At 39.9% G+C, this 15,702-nt stretch overlaps 1 protein-coding gene across 2 annotated transcripts in view; it reads right to left on the bottom strand.

Moving 5' to 3' along the window:
- Positions 1 to 15,702, bottom strand: part of LOC113412645 (calcium-activated potassium channel subunit beta-2) — a 250,362-nt gene that overhangs the window by 216,676 nt on the left and 17,984 nt on the right. The gene's annotated exons all lie outside the window — the stretch shown is intronic.

Genomic DNA, 15,702 nt, shown 5'->3' with positions numbered 1-15,702 from the left:
AGCACTTAGATTTATATACCGTTTCATAGTGCTTTATAGCCCTCTCTAGGTGATTTAAAGAATCAGCATATCAACCCCAACAATCTGGGTCCTCATTTTACTGACCTCAGAAGAATGGAAGGCTGAGTCAGGATCGAACTGCTAGCAGTGGGCAGAGTTAGCCTGCAATAGTGCATTCTAACCACTGTGCACCAGGGCTCTTATTATTTATTGTTTGTATCCTGCCTTTATTATTTTTGTAAATAATTTAAGGTAACAAACATATCTGATACACCTTCCTCCTCCTGTTTTTCCCACTACAACCACCCTGTGAGGTGGGTGGGCCGATAAAGTGACTGACCCATGGTCACCCAGCTGGCATTCATGGCTATGATGGAAGTTGAACTCACAGTCTCTTGCTTTCTAGCCTGGTGCCTTAACCACTAGACCAGGCTTGTTCTGCAAGTTCCCATTCAATCCTACAACTGTACAAATATCCTGGGTGGCTTTAGATAAAATTCGATCTGTAGAATGGTGGAGAACAATATGGATTGCTTTACAGTGCTCCCCAACCTACATCTTTTCCAAGTAGCAAGATTTGATCTGAATGGTTAGAGGATATAGGAGGCGATATCACAATGCTTTATAAAGACTTATTAACATCACACATGGAATACTGCATCCAGTTTTGGTCACCACATTAGAAAAAAAAATGTTGAAGCTTTGGAAAAAGTGCAAAGAAGAGCAACTAAGACGATTAAAGGCCCGGATAATGTGAAGAACAATTGCAGGATTTGGGTTTGGCTAGTCTAGAGAAAAGAAGGACTTGGGGTGGGGTGGGGACATGATAGCAGTATTTGAGAGGCTGCCACATAGAGAAAGGATTCAATTTATTTTCCAAAGTATCAGAGGGCAGGACAAGAAACAATGGATAGAAACTAAACAAAGAGAGAAGCAATCTGGAATCCAGGAGAAACTTCCTAACAGGGAGGACAATTAACCAGTGGAACAGCTTTGCCTTCAGAAGTTGTTAGTGCTTCATCACTGGAGGTTTTTAAGAAGAGTCCGGACAGTCACTTGTCTGAAATAGTATAGGATCTCCTGCTTGAGCAGGGGGTTGGACTAGAAGACCTCCAAAGTCCCTTCCAGCTCTATTCTGATTCTAGCATCTGGCTGGGAAAGGCTGCCTTATATGATTGTTCAAAAGACAGCAATTGGACAATGTGTACAACGAGCCCAGGCCACTTAAGTGCTGTGTGAATGCTTTAAAAATATTACCTTCGCCAACATTTGTCCCGCAGATTGCTGCAGATGATTGCTTTTGTTATCCTCAGTCAAAAAGTAATTGAGTAGAACTGGACACTAAAAAGATTTCGAGATAATTGTCTCCCACAGTGACAGGAGCAAAAGGATATCAGCTGTGGCAATTGAACTTGGTGGAGGGCTGCTCAAAAGATGAATAGGGAATAGAGAAGCCATTATAGTCTACCCTAGAAGCCTGTCTCATGGCTGTTAATTCTAGTGATGCCATGGATCTTTTTTTCACACCCAATTATCTTCTACATAGGTATGAACCTGAGCCAGGTGATAAGGATCAGATACTAGGGATTCAAGAGCAAGCATGCAAACCACACACTCTGATCCTGCTCTTTGATAAAAGTACTCAAACAATTTTGATGCAGGAGCCAACACATGGAATCGCTGTTCCCATGCCGGCTTTGTTGACGTCCAATTTCCCATCGTTCTCCGAGAGGAAGGGACAGATCGGAAGAGGCAAGTTATAGTAAATTTCAGGTCTCAGCAACTACTTGGAAAAGAGCCAAGTCAATTCCAAAGCAAGAAACTGAACTGTTTTATGGACGGTCAACTTTTGTAATTTTTTTTCAAGGCCTGTACATAGAGGCATCCACTTAAGGGTATGTGTGTGTGTGTATGTGTGAGGGAGGGGATTTAATTTGGAAGCATTTAATTTCACGGAGTTTTCTCCATATTCCCTCAGGATGACTCCAGAATCCTATGCAAGCTAAAAAAACAGCTTATGAGCCAGCTGTGAGCCAAAATGGGCATCTAACTTGGAGATTAAACACTAAATCCCAGGGCATAAAAATGGCATAGGGTCTCCTGTTTGAGTAGGAGGTTGAAGACCTCTAGGATCCCTTCCAACTTCTCTCCTCTCCTCTCCTCTCCTCCCCTCTCCATGGTAACCACTGAGCCATGGTGGCGCAGTGTTTAAAATGCAGTACTGCAGGCTACTTCTGCCAGCTACCAGCAGTTTGGCAGTTCAATTCTCATCAGGTTGAGGTTGACTCAGCCTTTCATCCTTCCGAGGTCAGTAAAATGAGGACCCAGATTGTTGAGGATAGTAGACTGACTCTGTAAACCACTTAGTGGCTGTGAAGCACTAGCTTTACAGAGTATAGCACAATAGGTGTAAGTGCTATTTCTATCCTATCCTCCCAGACCTCTGCTGGATTCTCTTCCCTTTATTCTAGCTTCTTTTCTCTTTGATATGTCTTACTTACTATGGAACTGAAAACTAAAATGACAATATCTTAATGTTAACAATATAAGAACAACTCTGCTGGATAAGCCATATACATATACATGCTATTTCCCAACCTGATACCTCTATGGGTCACAGCTTGTCTAATTAACAATTATTGCTGTCTCTAATTTTGATGCTATTTTTAAACATCGTTCACTTATTTGTTGGGAAGTACTCAAACATGTACCTGATCTTTCTTCAATTATTTGCTTTCTCTACAGCCAAGTTACAGAGTTTTTGATTTTTCTTAATTAGGGTACTTTAGAAATAGCATTTTCCTAGCCCAGTTTTGATATTGCATATACACTGTGGCTGGCTGCTAGCATTACACTAGGTGTCCATTGTGTAGCAATGTGCTGATTAACAACAAATTCAAGGCAAAATTGCAATGCTGCCTCAAGATTATAATCAATTTGGAAGGACAACTGAGGAGGAAGGCTTTCATAAATGTGGCACTATTGCTCAATTCAGAGCATAGCATAGAACAGGAATGGAAAAGTTAACAGCATTTATGTGAAATTGATCTGTAAGTTCCCAACTATCCCAAGAAGAGTATTCATGAATACTAATATTTTTTCAAGACCCCCAGTTGTTATAAGGTAATGTTCTTTTGGATACGCTAAATTATTCCCTTTCCAGAGATTTCAGCTAATTAGAGAGTCTTCTGTGATGTGTAAAATGCCAGAATGTCTGATGAGTTCTCCAGAGAATGTTGAACATAAGTCTATTCCAAGCCAAGGATACAGACTTCTTTTTATTAAAAAAAGTAAGTCTGTATAAAGGTCCCACTTTCTTTCTGTCTGTCTGTCTAGCTGTCTCTCCCAAAGTGAGAGCAAAGCAAGCAAGATTTGTCTAGTAAATAGAACACTTCTGGTTTTCTCAGATTTTACGAGGCAGAAAATCCTCATTTTCTCAGCTTTAACCAAATCGCGCTGCTCATGGTTTTCTAAGTATAATGGGCAAGAAAACTATTTTCAAAAGCAAGTGAAACTTGGTTCTGTCTATTCTATACAGTAACATTACTCCAATCCAAAAGTGTTTTCTTAAGAGGAATATTGTCAACTAAAAAAACTTCTTCTTTGGTTTTTTTAGTTGCCAGCAGAAAGGGAGTGGGGAAAAATTGTGCATTCCTTAAATGCTTCAGATAATTGCTAGGCAGCTGAAGTTGTTGGTGCGCAAGATTATTACTGGAGAGCATGATTGATAACTCTTGGTTATGGATGTGTCCCATTGGAGAATATACATCCACGGGGTGAAGGGAAGACCAGGGACAAGGGTGAAATGAATGATGTGTCTTAGAGTCGGCTGCACCCAGGTAATGCCGACATGGTCACTCCAATAAATCACTTTTTTTTTTAACTCTAAGAGATGCCGCCAGAGACTTATGATTTGAATGGAGGTATATTGTCAGAGCCGTGACATAGGCATCACAAGGCATCAGCTTGGATGTTCCTACTTCCTAGCTATGAGTAATATAGACTAGGCTATAAAGTATTAGGTAAGTTATATGTGATATGTTGTCAAGAAGCTTAGAAAGTCAGTTGATGGTCAAAAAGAAAACTCATCTGGGATACACTCATCCATATTAGGAGGCAGGAGGAAGGATCCCTAGATGCAATGAAAAGCAGACATTTTTAGACATTTTAGAGACATTTTAGACATTTTTAGAGACATTTTAGACAACTGAGTTTTGGAGAGTGGACTGTGTTGTGTTTAAGCAGTTTCAGATAATGGGCAGTGGCTTTGTTTGGTGCCAAGACAGTCAAGAAAACTTACTTATTCCATTATGGGACATTGTGATTAGTAGGGAAAAAGAAGCTGAAATATCAACAAAAACAAAACTGAGAGAAAGAGAGTTGAGGTTGAGAGTTAAGGAGAGAGTTAAGATCTGTCTGTCTATCTGTCTATCTATAGACACACACACACACACACACACACACACACTATCAATCCATCCATCTACTGATCCATTAATCAATCCATCCATTGATCCACCCATATGTTATATCCATCCATTGAGAGATCACTTGCTTGCTCGATCCATCTACTATCCATCCATCCATCCATCTATCCATCTATCCATCCATCCATACATATGGTATATACTAAGTTTATACACACACACACACACACACACACATGCACACACACACTATAAGTATTAACATAAATATAGGTATTGTCCACTAAAAAAATACTCCTTTGGTCTTTTTAGATGCCAGAAAAAGGGAGTGGGAGAAAACAAAGCATTCCTTAACTGCCTAGATAATCATCCTGGTAGCCCAAAGTTGTCGGAGCGTAAGAAGGTTATTGGAGAGCATGATGGATGACTCTTGGAGATGGAAGTGTCCCATTGGAGAAGTCACATCCAGGGGGTGGGGGAAGACCAGGGTCAAGGGGGAAATATATGATGTAATTTAGTATTGGCTGCATCCAGCTTATGTCAACATGGGCACTCCCAATAAATCAATTTACTTTTCTCTGAGATGCGGCTAGAGATTTTTTATTTGAATGAGGGTTGATTTGTTAGAGACCTGACAGGTATTCCTTGACTTACAACCACAATTGAGCCCCAAATTTCTGTTGCTAAGCGAGGCAGTGAATTTTGCCCTATTTTATGACTTTTCTTGCCACAGTTGTTAAGTGAATCACTGCAGTTGTTAAGATAGTAACATGTGAATCTGGCTTCCCCATTGACTTCACCTATCAGAAGGTTGCAAAAGTTTATCACCTCACCCAGGGAACTCTGCAACTGTCATAAATATGAGTCAGTTGCCAAGCATCTTAATTTTGATCACGTGACCATGGGGATACGCAACAGTCGTACGTATAAAAAACACACGTAAGTCACTTTTTTGTGTGTCATTGTAACATCGAATGGTCACTAAATGAACTGTTGCAAGTTGAGGGCAATCTGTATCTTGGTTTAGGATAAACTCCCTCATTTGTTTAAGTGTTCTCGGTATGTGTCTGTATTAACTTCTATGTTGACCCAGTCTCTGACAGGCCCATCTATCTATAATTAATTCCTAAAGCATTAAAATAATAATAACTTTTGGTGAATTTCCCCCCAGTTTCCAATCTTGCTTCCCAATGCAGTCTTTTTCAGAAGTTAACCTTCTCTCTGTGCTGTACTCTGGATACACACCTTTTGCTGTCATAAATATCTCATTACAGTTGATTCAATGGATCAATATTTTTTATGGCTACAGAAAGAACACACAACTGAAAGCAAAGATACACCATTTGCCCAGTTACCTGGGATTGAAAAAGATGATGATTTTAAGTGCATGGTAAATTATTAGAGCATTTATAATAAACATTATATGGATATCTTATTTTAATTGGCTGCATAACAAATATTTTAGAAAAGCGGCACGGGTCCTGGAAGGATTCTAATTAAGCACACAGCTATGAGCAATAGTTTTCCTCCTGAGAACGTTGTCCCTTTTGTCTACTGATAATAAATGCTTTGATGATAAACTGTTTCTAGTTCTTAAGCCTCATGCTGCATCTTGGCTTGGGATACTGTAGAACAGCCTTGCTTTGTTGTTGGATTTACTGAAGAAAAAAAAAAATTTGAACCTGTGTCTCCCTTGTCTTACTTAACCAGAGAAACAGATTCTGAAGAAAAAAGACATCTCAACTGAAATAAAAGAAACTGTTTCCTTGTTCTCCCCAAATGCTGATTCTGACTCTGCACCTAATCCAGTGGTGGTATTCTACCAGTTCAGCTTGGTTCTGGTGTACTGGTAGTGCCGAAGATCAGCTGGCAGAGAACCGGGTTGCTCCAAGCCTCTCTGACACTCTGCAGTTGGGCTCACTCGCCCGCCCCTGCTCCTAAGTTCTTTTTAACCTCTCAACTGTTTGGTGCAACAGAGCGGATTGCTGTGCTAAACAGCTGAGAGGCGCAGTAGCTTAGTTTTAACACGTGTGCAAAGCGTGTGTTTGGCACACACACACACGATCATGCGAGTTGTGTGAGTTGCACAACCCCACCCCTGCAGCCACACCCACCAAGCCACGCCCACAGAACCGGTGGTGGGAACTTTTGAATCCCACCACTAACCTGATCATCTGCAACTCCCAATGTGTTTACAATGTGAGGCTGGGATGTTTTATCTAAGTAAAAGTGGTGAATAAAAAGGATCTCCAAGGATGGGCCATTTTATTAATATGATACATAATCAGATTCTGCTTTGATTCACACAAGACTTTTCAAATAAGTCTGGACAACTTACTCAATTAAATTTCTGAATCAAATTGAAATTGATTTTCAAATTCCATCTGATCCAACAATTCAATCTCAAGCCATAGATATTTCACAGAATTGACCCAGTTTGGAGTTTTAATTGGACTGCCATCAAATCTCTGAACTGAACTTCACAAAAGCCTGCTATATATAATATACACAAAATCTGTCCAGGGTTAGATGAGTGGAAGACGTTTTGACAACCATTCCTATTCTATGCATGTCAGGACTGCAAATCCCAGAATTCCAAGCCACCAGGGCTGCCGTTCTTATGTATTTTAAAGTTACCAAATCAAATAAAAGCATATTCCTCATAGTCTGCAAACAAGTGTAAAAAAGGGAGTAACAATGCCTCTTAAAAATCTCAACAGAGCCTCTCAATCTGATCTGCAGGTGAGAATGAAAGAGTAAAACAACATCAATATCTTAATCATGTTTTAATCAAGCAAATTAAACAGGTAGAACTAATCCACATTAAACCACTCTGAATATGCATAAAATAGGCATATTACACTGCAACCCCTCTAGCACTTTCTCATTAGCTCTTGAATTGCTTTAATCAAACTGGGTTGAAACAAATTCCAGGAGCTGTCAGAATGAACCAACTCAACTGACATTTGTGTCATTTCAGTCAATCGTACTTGAAGCAAATGTTCTTTTATAAGTATAAATGCCAATCAAATCAAGTATGTCTTATCTTCTTGATTAACAGTTCATTCCTTTGGTTTTTGACAGCTGAAATTTGTACTTGGTAAACTTAAGTGGTAGGCCTGAATATAATTATCAGACACCAGTCATTGTTTCTAAAATTTGGGGAACTCTGCTGATGCACAGTGTCAGAAATAAGAAAATAATTTCTTCCCATATCAACTGCTAAGAAAAATAATGGGTTTTATTTAGGTTAAATTACCACTTCATTTTTGTCCCTTTGATGGATGTCTTAAACCCTCCTCTCTCATTTACATTAATCAAAATGCTGATGGAGATTTTTTTTAAATGAATCCTCCATATCTATGGTAGTTATTAATTCATTCATTCAGTAACTAGTGCATGAAATGAATTGCTATGCAAAGATCTAAGAAACATTTTAGTATCATTAAGTCTTTAATTTCTCGGAAAAATCCCCCTCTTCATTCTGCCCAATTGAAAGCAATTCATCTGAGACATATCAAACTTTATCATTAAAGTCATATTTATTTTGTGCTTCATTTTATATATTCTTTTTAACTCTTATCATACCCAGAACCACTACTTTAAAAAAAAATTATGGAGCACGAATTATTGGTTTAGTTGGTTGCTTGATGAATCATCTGTCTTTGATTCAGTGTATCAATTAACAAAATACTGAGTTTTTTGGGAAGAGAAAGGTAACATGATTTACAATTTAACAGACATTCTTTCTCAAAAATTAAAAAAAAAAGTATATTTTTACGTCCAACTCATGTGTCATTAACACATCAAATACAAAGTATTCAACTACCCAGTAAAAATTAATTTAAAGCATATTCTTCTGCCCCAAATATGCATATAGGAAAAGCTGTCAATAATGCCCCACTATCTGAGCCTGTGTGGAGGGACGCGGTGGCTCAGTGGCTAAGACAATGCTTGTTGATCAGAAAGGTCGGCAGTTTGGTGGTTCGAATCCCTAGCGCCGCATAAGGGAGTGAGCTCCCGTTACTTGTCCCAGCTTCTGCCCACCTAGCAATTCAAAAGCATGTAAAAATGCAAGTAGAAAAATAGGGACCACCTTTGGTGGGAAGGTAACAGCGTTCCATGCGCCTTTGGCATTTAGTCATGTCAGCCACATGACCATGGAGACTGCCTTCGGACAGTGCTGGCTCTTCAGCTTTGTAATGGAGATGAGCCAGAAATGACTAGCACATATGTGCGAGGGGAACCTTTATTTTTACCTTATCTGAGCCTGTACAAGAGACTATGGAGTTTCAAATGTAGTAATCCTTCTTGAAACGCCTTAAAAATATATGAAACGAGTGGCTTTCTTGGGCCAAAAATATAGACTTTGTTATTTCCTTTGCAGAAGTACGTAGCTAAAGATATCTACTCATCCTGTTTAGGTATGTAGAGACAATCGTCAACTTATGACCACAGTTGGGACCAGAATTTATGTTGCAAGTCACTGGAGTTGAATTGGATCTGGTTTTATGACAACTTTTATAGCGGTTGTTAAGTGAATCATTGATTTAATAAAACTACATGGCCATTAAACGAATCATGTGGTGATTAAGGGAATTCAGTTTCCCCAAAAGGTAAAAAAAAAATGCAGGTCATGCTCACATGACCATAGGATGCTGCAATTGGTCGTAAATGTGAATTAATTACCAAGCAAAGGGCCTGAATTGTGATCACATGACCACAGGGGTGATGCGATGGTGGTAAGCGCAAGAGCAGGTTATAAGTCACTTTTTCCAAGGCTGTTGTAACATTGAGTCATTATTGAACTAACAGTCATAAGCTGAGGGCTACCTCTCAAATCCATACTTCTTCAGTGACTAAATGACAAGACGATACAGACGATGCACCTGTAAATTATTCCTGTTTCTCTCAATTTCCCTTGGGAATGCTCATTCTACTGCATTGCAAAGAGAGAAAAAATTAAGCTTGAATGAATTAAGATTCAAGATTTAATTAAGTATCCAAGAATTTTAAAGATTTTTTTCATTCCCACTTTCATTACTTTAAAAAAAATAACAACTCAATGAACAGAAGTTCATCCAGAAGTTGTGAATGCTCCAATACTGGAAATTTTAAAGAAGAGATGGGACAACTATTTGTCTGAAATGGTATAGGGTTTTCTACCACAGCAGGGGGTTGGACTAGAAGACCTCCAAGGTCCTATTCTATTCTATTCTATTCTATTCTATTCTATTCTATTCTATTCCATTCCATTCCATTCCATTCCATTCTAAACAAAAAAAAAACACAATTACTACCAACCTGCCTTCAATTGAGGACCTGTATACTGCGCGTGAAAATATTTACAGACCCCTCGCATCCCAGACTTAAACTGTTTCAACTCCTACCCTCAAAACAACGCTAAAGAGCACCGCACACCAGAACAACTAGACGCAAGGACAGTTTTTTTCCCAAACGTCATCACTCTGCTAAACAAATAATTCCCTCAACACTGACCAACTATTTACAAAGTCTGCATTACTATTACTATTAATCTTCTCATCACTCCTTATCACCCATCTCCTCCCACTTGTGACTGTATGATTGTAATTTTGTTGCTTGTATCCTTATGATTTATACTGACTGTTTCCTAGTATGATTTGATTGCTTATTGTAGTCTATGACTATTATTAAGTGTTGTACTTATGATTCTTGATTCTTGACGAATGTATCTTTTCTTTTATGTACACTGAGAGCATATGCACCAAGACAAATTCCTTGTGTGCCCAGTCACACCTGGCCAATAAAGAATTCTATTCTATTCTATTCTATTCTATTCTATTCTATTCTATTCTATTCTATTCTATTCTATTCTATTCTCATTCCCATTCCCATTCCATTCCTATCAATATTCCTATTTTCCTCGCAACAATAACCTTGTAAGGTGGGTTAGCTGAGAGAGAATGACTGGCCTAAGGTATGAGTAGAGCTCATACACTCCCAATGATTGGTCCAAAGTCATCCAGTCAGCTTTCATATTTAAGGCAGGACTCACATTTGTTTGGTGATTGGCCCAAGATCACCAGTTGTCTTTCATTTTTGGTGCTTTTGTTCATTTTCTTGCACATTCTTTTTTAATGCAAATAATGCAATCAGCTAACAATTTACAACTGTTACCATGTGTAACTTTTCCACTTAGTACAGCTTGACTGATGTTCACACAACATGCTTAAAATGTTTTGGGCTGTTACACAAGCATTGAACAACCACTGCTGATGTTGCACATATGCTAACAAACAAACAAAAAGTCAACAGGGGATTACGTGCCAATGACATGGCGACAAGGCGACAAGGAATGATTTACAAGTTGACACAAAAACAAAACCAAGTTTAATGGTAACCAATTTTCCTTAACTTTGTACACGATCTGATTAAATGTACTGTATGAACAATGTCATTTGGCATTTCATTATTATTATCTGTCTGTTTATAACTTGCTCTATATGATCTCTCTCAGCTTCACCTACAATATTACCAAATGCACATTTTTGTTTTGGTACACAACTTCTACAAACATACAGTATGTAGCATTCTCCATTTATCTATTCATTGATTCTTTTGTTGTGACTGTCCTCTTTGGATCTGAACTGTATGCCACCATTTAACAGTTTCTTGGAAACCACTGTGTGGCATGAGATAAGGAGTCAAGTGTGGAAAACAAACAAACAAAAATGAAATAATAAAATAAAAGCATGAGCCTAGGCATGTTGCGAGAGGTTCCTGTGAATTATATGCTTGTCAGTGCCGTGACAGTTTTCATTTTGGCAGATGACGCTATTTTGCTTGAAAAGGAATCCAGAACAGATTCCTTCCACATCCTTAATTGATATGGAATCCAGTGCTCTGGGCTATTATTGGCTAATGGAGTGTAGCAAAGGAACTGTCACTAACTCCAGGGCTATTGGTGATAGGAGACAGATATTTTTCTCTCTATAGTAGTGTTCCTCAACCTTGGCAACTTTGAGATGGGTGAACTTCAATTCCCAGAATTTTCTAGCCAGCATTGTGGCTGGGGAATTCTGGGAGTTGAAGTCTGTCATCATCCCATTCAAGTCTTGCACTGCCTCCTTCTGTTGTGGTTCGTCAGATGAGTCAGAGGAGATGGAGGGGGTGCTTGGGTTACCATCTGGGCCTGTTGAAGGCTCTGAGGACCAGGAGATCTCAGAGCCAGATGCAGAGCAGGGCCCTTCTACTCACACTCAGGTGGAGAGACAGATGTTTTCAGGGCCTGAGCTGAGCGAGGGGGAGGAACAGCTGGGGCCTGTCCCAGATGTGTGTATGCGCAGAGAAGTGCAGAGAGGAGAGCAATGCAGGACCAGCTATCCAGGAAAAGGAGGCGACATTAACAAGCCCCTCCTTGACTGGGATATAAGGAGGAGGGGTGTGGGAGGAGCGGTTGTCGGAGACAACCATTCATGCTCCAGAAGAGTTCCCTCCAGCGGATTCCTTGCCAAGATTTCCTTGCCACTACCCAGGTTGTTCAGGACTCGATGTGCTGGGATTGAAGTGCTAATTGAGGCTCCCTGTGGGGAATTCAGAGACTGCTACTGCTTGCAAATCACCTAAGGATGTGTGACCTGGAGCTTTGTCAGTGAATGCCATGTATTCCTCCCTTTCTAAATAAAAAAGGGTTTCTCCTCACAAGTAGACTGTTTTAGTGGAGCTCGTGAAGGCTGGGTCAGAGCATCTTCAGATCTGCCATGGTCATCCTGGTGTCATCCTTTATAGTACAAGTGCCAAACTCACCGTGTCACGTTGCCATCACATGACATTTCGTGACCTTTTCCCCCATTCGTGGAGCTGGGGTGGGCCTGCACATGATGCATTTGGCCCACGGGCTGCCAGTTTGACACTCCTGCTTTATAGTGCCCAGCCAGTGGACTGTAGGGCAGCCCCTTCCTCCTTTTCCGCTGATCACTGACTTTTGACTGACTTTTTGAGTGAGTCAGCTCTCGTGTATGGCCACCTCTCTTTGGCGATCTTGGTTTCAAGTGATATTTTTGGTGAACTTTGGCCTAGGATCTTTGTTATTTTTGCAGTCCATCGGATGCATAATAGTCACCTCCGTCACCACAGTTCAAAGGCATCCAGTCTTCTATCTGCCTTTTTCGGTGTCCACATTTCGCAGTCATAAGTAGCAATTGGAAAAATTATTGCATTGGCTAATCTGCATTGGTTGTGAGGTTGATGTCTTTATTCTTCCAGATGTTATTCATGGCAGACATTGCAATTCTTCCAAGTTCTATATGCCTTCTAACCTCCCCACTTTGGTTGGTTTTAGAACCCATGAAGATGAATTCCTTTACTGTTTCAATGGTCTCATTGTTGATTTGTATTCCAATCGGCGTCCTCTGCAGCTGTCATTGTCTTTGTTTTCTTCTTGATGTTATCAACCCATCTTAAAACTGCCAAGGTTGAGAAACACTGCTTTATAGTTTTACTAGCACTGTTGGAGCCAGCCAACACAATTTCCTTATTCAATTTCAGGACCTGGTTTCTTCTCACTGCCAGCACATTCTTTTTTGCAAAGAAAATATTATTTTAAATTCCACTGCTGTAATTTTCTTTTTGGCTTCCTGCAGGCAAAACTCAAAAGGAATGTTTTCTTCTTCTTCTTCCTCCTCCTCTTCTTCCTCCCCTCCCCTCCTATTATTATTGTTGTTGTTATTATTATTATTGTTTTTGTTATTATTGTTATTGTTATTATTATTATTGTTGTTGTTATTATTGTTATTATTATTATTATTGTTGTTGTTGTTGTTATTATTTGGTATTGATGGTTTCTTTGCACACTGCTTGTCCATGCTCTCATCTAATGTATTGTTTCCATTATTTTCTCTTAAGGTGGCTGGAGGCATTAATAGATAATGTGATTAAATGTGTTTTGATGTATCCATTGTTCATCTTGATTATTACTTTTGAAAGCATGGATTAATTTTTGGATATATAACTATCCCATGTGTCAGTATCCCAGGGAATGAAAGTTTAACTTGGGCAGATCAATCCTATGGCAATAGGAAGAGTCATTGTATGCACAATAATAGTTTACAAAATACAGAATAATGGAGTTGAAAGGGATCTTGGAGGTCTTCTAGCTCAACCCCCTGCACAAGCAGGAGACCCTATACCATTCTGGACCAATGGCTTTCCAGTCTCATCTTAAAAACCTCCTGTGATGGAGCACCCACAAGTTCTGGAGGAATCCGTTCGACTGGTTTATTGTTCTCACTGTCAGGAAATTTCTCCTAAGTTCTAGCTTGGTTGTCTCCTTGATTAGTTGCCATCAGTTGCTTCTTGTTCTGCCTTTTGGTGCTTAGATGCCATCTTTTTTTTGTGTGTGGCAGCCCCTCAAATATTGGAAAACTGCTATCATGTCCTTCTTTTCACTAGACATACCCAATTCCTGAAATGGTTCATCATATGTTTTAACCTCCACCCCCTAAATAACCTTTGCTGCTCTTTTTTGCACTCTTTCCATAGTCTTGTATCAATATTGTCATGTAATTCAGGAAAGCAGTCCCAGAAGTAGTAGCTCCAACTTTATTGTAAAGTTACTACAATTAATTTTGCTCGCCTGAAAGTACACCTCTCCCCCCTTGCCTTTAAAATAATATAGATCTCCATGAAACTTGGCAAAATGTACAATATCTGCCCAAGGCTAACTATCAAGAAATGCCAGCCAGGCTAAAACAAATTAGAAAGAATTTCATATTCTCGATTTAAATCTGATTTAAGAGTCCAGAGAGTCATGTAATCAAGGTGTGATGAACTGCATCATGTTGATGAATTTCAAACTGAGGAATACTGTGGCATGAATAGAATAGCTACCAATTCTCATATATTTGAGAGATACATTTTTAGATGGAGATAAGTGGCTGAATGGTTGATTTCTATCCAAGGCAGCTTCCACTATTTCTATAAAAATGAACATCAGGGAAAGCCAAATCATCAAGACTTCCAGTGCTGTTGTAAGACCAACAAGAAAATACTAAAACAGCCTTTTGCAAGCTAGCACCATCACGTATATATCCCAGAATTGCAAATCAAACACATCTGGAACATGTCACATTAGAAAAGAAAAGTTCTTCTGCATTTCTGACAATTCACTTGGACCAGTGGTGGGATTCAAATAATTTAACAACTGGTTCACCCAGGGTCAGGTTGGTCATTGTGGGAGGTGTAACCTATTCCCATCCTCCATCTCCATCACACATGCAGGATGAGCCTTCTGCGCAGTTGTGGGATTCAAATTTTTTCATTACCAGTTTTGTGGGTGTGGCTTGGTGGGCTTGGCAGTGGAAGGATACCGTAAAATCTCCAGTCAGAGGTGGTATTTGCTGGTTCTACAAACTGCTCAAAATTTCCACTACCGGTTCTCCAGAACTGATCAGAACCTGCTGAATACCACCTCTGCTCCCACGATGGCCAACCTGACCCTGGATGAACCAATTGTTAAATTTCCACTCTTTGGCAAAAGGCTGTTTCTGAGGATGCTTGTTTGCACATTGGTCTCATGGCTGTTTCAGCCTTTTGGATGTGGCTCCTTTAGGAGGTGAGGTTTCTGAGGAATGAAGAGGGGGGAGTTACCATAGAGACAAAGAGTTGATGCTCTCAAAAGCTCAAGTGGGAAGGTGAAGAATTGGGTGGGGAAGTGGAGGGAGGGATTCTCCCCTTTCCCCATGGAGTTGCATACAGGGGGTGTTGGTCAGTCTGTGGGCAAAAGTGAGAGGGGTGAGGAATTAAGTTGTAAGCATGATCAAAGCTGGGCCCAATGTAGGGGAGACTGCGGGGTTAGTTTGGCCAGGCAAATTATTACACACACCCTGCTATCAAAGTGGATCCTAGGCACTGCGCTGTGCTGCATGGAAAAATGAGGGAAGGAGAAGGAGCAGGGAGAAGAAAGCAGCCTTCTTTTTCCCTCATGCTGGCTGCTTCATTGCCCATTTCTCCATTGCAGCACAGTGCAACACCCAGGATCTACTTTGATAGCAGAGTGGTAATTTAATAACCAGTTCACATGAACCAGTGCAAACCAGCTGAATTCCACCACTGACTTGTGAGTACAAATTCACTCTACACCAGGGGTGTCAAACCTTGGCAACTTTAAGACTTGTGGACTTCAACTCCCAGAATTGGCTGACTGGTGAATTTTGAGAGTTGAAGTCCACTAGTCTTAAAGTTGCCAAGGTTGAACCCGCTGCTCTACGCACTTCTTCATTAACATATTGAAATC

The sequence above is a fragment of the Notechis scutatus genome, chromosome 4 (genome assembly GCF_049901735.1).
Source record: "Notechis scutatus isolate UNSWTSFEM ecotype Mainland chromosome 4, rNotScu1.2, whole genome shotgun sequence".
In the NCBI taxonomy this organism is placed as follows: domain Eukaryota; kingdom Metazoa; phylum Chordata; class Lepidosauria; order Squamata; family Elapidae; genus Notechis; species Notechis scutatus.
The sequence above is the reverse complement of the archived record's forward strand: the minus strand, read 5'-3'. Positions and strand labels throughout refer to the sequence as shown.